This window comes from Haplochromis burtoni, unplaced genomic scaffold (assembly GCF_018398535.1).
Source record: "Haplochromis burtoni strain Fernald_Lab_line unplaced genomic scaffold, NCSU_Asbu1 Contig_1152, whole genome shotgun sequence".
In the NCBI taxonomy this organism is placed as follows: domain Eukaryota; kingdom Metazoa; phylum Chordata; class Actinopteri; order Cichliformes; family Cichlidae; genus Haplochromis; species Haplochromis burtoni.
The window spans coordinates 4,142-9,445 of record NW_024583513.1 but is presented as its reverse complement, the minus strand read 5'-3'; positions in this window follow the sequence as shown (position 1 = coordinate 9,445).

Sequence of the window (5,304 nt, the reverse complement as noted above, 5' to 3'; positions counted from 1 at the left end):
AATATCGAACCGTGACACCAAAGTATCGAACAGAAACGAACCGAACCGTGAATTTTGTGTATCGTTGCACCCCTAATATATATACACACGAGTGTTTATACAACACAACATGTGACAGTAAGAGTTTGGAAAAATGAAAAATCACTGTGGATTAAAGAAGGAGATATTATGACAGCCACAGGACTGCTGACCTTGCTTTCCTTGTCGGTTTTGTCTTTTCATCTGTAAAATGTGGGTAAAGTTGCATGTTTGGGAACACCTCATTGGTTTTGATGGGATTGTTGGTTTAGTCAGTTCCCTCCTCACACCAATGACTTAGGCTGTGTGAATATGTAAAAATTGTTATCTGTCTGGACGATAATGTTCAGCTGGATGGGACTGTTGTCTGTTTTTGTTGAAAACTTGTACTGTCCATGTTCCTGATTTGTAACTGGTTTTGAATATGGCTTCTGAATCCGTCCACTTCTTACAGACTGCTGAACACTTTGTTTTTGTGGTAGTTTAGGAACACTGATTGGAATCACAGATCACTTTTAGTCCAGATGATTTGGTTGATTTTGGTTTCACTTTATATTAAATAATCCCTAATCTGCATTACGGTTGTTGTTCTGTTTTGTTTTTGTTTCATGTTTTTACATTTTATATACTTTTGGGTCAAGTAGTAGGCATACACTGATTGTCGGTGTAGAATATTAAATCATGCTGCGTGTTATAGGGAAGTAATTTGGTATTTTGCCTTTTTTGGTGTTGGGTAAAATCAGCAATCTTTTTGTTTGTGTGTTTGTTTGTTTGCTTTGTTTTTATTTTGATTACCTGATTGGTCTTTGCTTTGGTTGTTGTTGTTGGGTAGATTTGGGAGGGGTGGGGGGCAAATTGTTGCAGGAGTTGTACTCATAGGCACTTTAGTTCAGGCACATAAGCCTGTATCCCACTAGTACCAACTCGACTAGACATAACTCGTCTGTGCTTGGTTTTGGCCATTTACAGCTACAACTGAGTACCCATCAAATAACACAACAACATAATTTCTCTTAAACCAAGTCGAGCCGAGTTGACTAGCTAACAGTGGAAACTAGGCGTTAGGCACTTCGCTTGGTTTCCATCAATTTCAGATCCTACGACCTGAATATTTTAATTACTGAATAATTATGTTATTTAATTCTGTTATTTCTGAACTCAGAGCAGAACTCAAATATGAGACTCATGTGGAGAATTGAGAAATGCAAAGACAAAGTTACAGCAGGCACTTTGTCCCTTGGAGCTCTGTAGCTGCTGACAGAGCTCCTCTTAAACTAGCTGGACCAACAACACATGGTGGGTTTCACTCTGAGTTCTTTTATATTTGGTGTAGAAATTCAGACTCATTCTTGGTGTCTGTTACACTGAACCAAGGAGTGAAGGTGTTGGATTTGGTGGCCTCAGGATCAAATAACTGATGTTTTGATGGGACTTCATTGAGCTATAACCTCCAATATTGGAGTGGATGGAGTGGTTTGACCAAATTCCCTTTTGAGTGAGTGAAATGCTAAGTTAATCATAGCTTGCTTGGTTATCAAGCTGCAATCATACCCTGTGTAGGTGCAATTGTGATTTCTTAGTTTGTGCATCCACAATTCTCATTGCTACTCTTCTCGTATGTTAAGAGAGTAAAAACATTTCCACCAGAGACACCAGTCAGGCTTATATTGTAGCTTCTGCAGCCTCTGTGGTCCACAGACATTTTTAGCCTCTGAGATGACACGTAACAGAAACAGAAGCACAAGATACCTGCTTAATGTTAGCCATCTAAAAAGTATGATATAAAGTTTGATATACTCTATATTCAGTTCTAGTTCATTTGTCTTTTTGTACCAAATCACATAAAGAGTCATTTCAAAAGTCAAATGATAATTCAAAGAGTCATGTTAGCTCAGCAGGATGTGGTTGTGAAACACGAGTGCCATGTAGTGTCTCATTTCACATGTCTCTGTTAGTTCCTCTTTCCAAGTTTTTTTTAACTAGTTGCAAAAAATCCCCCTTCTTAAAAAAGGGGGAATAACAGCTAAGTGACAGCTATTAAACTGGGACTATTTTTTAACTTTAGAAAACATAATTAATCCACCGTCAGCCACTCAACCTAAAAATATTTGCTTGACAGATGTTTTTCACTAATATATATATATACATATACTGTTTTCTGTTTTTTACATCATATTTTCTTTTGGTTTAATGAATGTTGAATGTCTACATTTCCAACGAAGAATGAAAATGTTGTCTTGACAACCTGAAACTGTTTTGGAGTCTTGATTTGTCTCACATGGATGTTCTATGTCTCAGTCTAACAGTTATATGTTGTTCATTGTGTTGCTCATATATTGTGTGTTTTTACATTCTTGTGCTTGAGAGACACCATTGACTGGAAACAAATTCCTCATATGTGTTTTCACATATTACTTGGCCAATAAATGTGATTCTGATTCTGATATGGTTTTCTCACACCAAGCTAAACTGTATTACACATGCATATTACTGTATTTCTGCTGTATTAGATTCTGTAATTTTGCTGTAGTCGAGTTCATCTTCTTTGTAAAATATTATTTATATTTCTGTCATGCAGTTGTGGTATGTATGGTGGTATTGATTTTCGTACTAAAAAATACTAGCTACCAGGTACCACCACCTGATGGAAAACCCTGAAAACCGGGTTGAACCAACCTGTGTAGGTACTAGATACTCCAGTAAAGACTGGGCAATGTATAATGAAAGAGTCACACTATACTGCAAAGCTAATGATGTAGAGCAAGATTTTAAAAAGTCTCCAACCTCCTCGTTCTAATGTTAGGAAACAATATACTTCGTACTAGGAAGCTCAGACAAAGTATCCAGCGAGATGTTTTGTGAAATTTATGAGATTTTGCCAAATGATTTGTAGATAAATCCCTGGTTATGACAGAAAGGTTCAGAATTCATAATATGAATTTGTCAAAGAAAGGGAAGGAAATGAAGTTTATAAAGCCCTATCACCAAATGGAAGTGAAAGAGTAAAAAGTTCCTAACTATCCACACACATAATGGATTGTACCAATGCAATCATCTTCTGTTTGGCCTTGCCTGGGCACCAGCCAACAGTTTTTTCTTTGTCTTCTCTCATATCTCTCCTCCCTTCTGTTTTTCTTTCCCTCCCTTTCCTATCCGCTAGTCATGTCTGTCCCACCTGAAATAACTTAAATGGACCAATACAGCAACGCTGTGATGATCCACTTGGTAAAGTGAATCTGTTTGGCATGTTTCTTGGCCTTCAGACAATTATTCTGATTTCTAAAGACCCAAACGGGACAGCCAATAAATAAATAAACTGAACGCCATAACCAAGTGCCTGGCATAGTGTACAGGAACATCTGTATTGTAGACAAAAAGAAGAAGGCAATAGTGATCGATGTAGTGGTTCCGAATGACAGAAACATCAGGAAGAAGGAACACGAGAAGCTCGAGAAATACCTTAGAGAAGAGCTTGAGAAGATGTGGAGGGTGAAGGTAACAGTGGTCCCAGTGATAATCGGAGCACTAGGTTCAATTCAGTGACTCCCAAGCTAGGTGAGTGGCTCCAGCATCCCCAGGAACAACATCGGAGATCTCTGTCAAGAAGAGTGCAGTCCAGCTAAAATACTGCGCAGGACCTTCAAGCTCCCAGGACCCAAGCTTGAAGGATTGACCGTCCGCAGGGGCGAGTGGGGAATTTTTTTTAATTTATACATATATAATATGCATCATTAACCCATTTATACAAACACTTTTTCTACGATTAAGTGCTTTCTGTCTAATATTCACAAACATTCATACTCCAATGGATGCATCAGAGAGCAACTTGGGGTTAATATCCTACCCAAAGGTTATTTAGGATGTAGACTGGGGTTGAACCACCAACTTCTAATCAGTAAGTGACCTGCACTACCTCTTGAGCTACAGCCACCCAAAGTATCAATCTGCGCCCTTGTTTCCATTTGGACAGTACCCAAAGACGGAGGTGTTATCTCCCACTGCAGACATGCTCGCTCACAGTCCTACAAAATGCTAACTGCACATCTTTGGAAGTAAATGTTGTACATGTCTGAGGGATGCTGGAATGGAGAAAGCATCACTATATATGTCCACTGCTGCAACTCTCTGTGTTTGGTGTGACAGTGGGTGCAGTGTGCTTTTTGCATTGTTTTCAAAACTCCGGTTCTTTGTATGTTACCATTTTGCTAAAGATAGCTTGAGTTGTTTAAAGACAGGCTGATTTTAAGATAATTTGTAGGGAAGCTGGTGGTGCTGAATCACTGCTTGGTGGATAATGCAGGGCATATTCGAGCACCAAACCAAATAATATCTATTCATCTATATTGATGTTTGTCTGGCATTTTCCAGCCATCTTTTAATCTAACTGTCATAGGGTGAGAGATGCACCCTGGACAGCTTACTAGACTACCTCAGAGCTCAGACAGACACAGACCTACAGCTAATTAAGAATCATTATTTAGTCTTGTTTTTGTTTTGTGCTCCTGTTTCCTGTTGATTTGTAGAATAGGAAAAAAAGAAAAGAACAAAAGAAAAGAAAAGATAAATTTCATGTCACTCTTTGACAACAGCAGAACTCCCAACATGTGTCTGGGCCTGCTAAACTGCAACAGAAACAAAGGGCCAAGCCTGATTTAGTTTGTGCTGTTTTATCTCAATTACCACCATCAGATTTAGGAAGACAAGAGGTTCATCTTTATAAAGACTGTACAAAAACTGGGGGGAAAGATTTGTATAGGATTTAAATTCTCCAAATGTGATAAAAGAAAGTTTCACGTTAGGTAGTATTAGTGTCAGTCCACTCAGCACTCACATCATCACTGGTAACAAACAACACCACATCCACATGCAAGTTAGGAGGGCAATGTTTGCCTCATTACCTTTTGCTGTTTCACAGACCACATGAAAGAACTATATGATGTACTGAAAGAGTACAGTTACTTGGTAGTGAAGTGCAGCTCTTACTGATGCCGTTGATTCAAAAATGTGCAACCCTAAAACTTTAACACGCCTTCATTTGATTTATCCATTTTTTTCCACACAAAAACAGGTGAACTCCACAGAATGGACATGGCTGCTATGTGGAGTGACTCACTCTCAAATCATCTGGAAAGTCCCTTGTTTTCACTTTTCTTTATAAACAGTTAATCTTCCCTCTAAGATCAGCTTGTAGTAGTAGCACTGATCCTTGGTAAGTCTTTCAGCATTTCCTCTTTTCTTTTAATCAGTTCTGCCTTCTAACCAGTTCATGTAATACAGAGTTGTGTA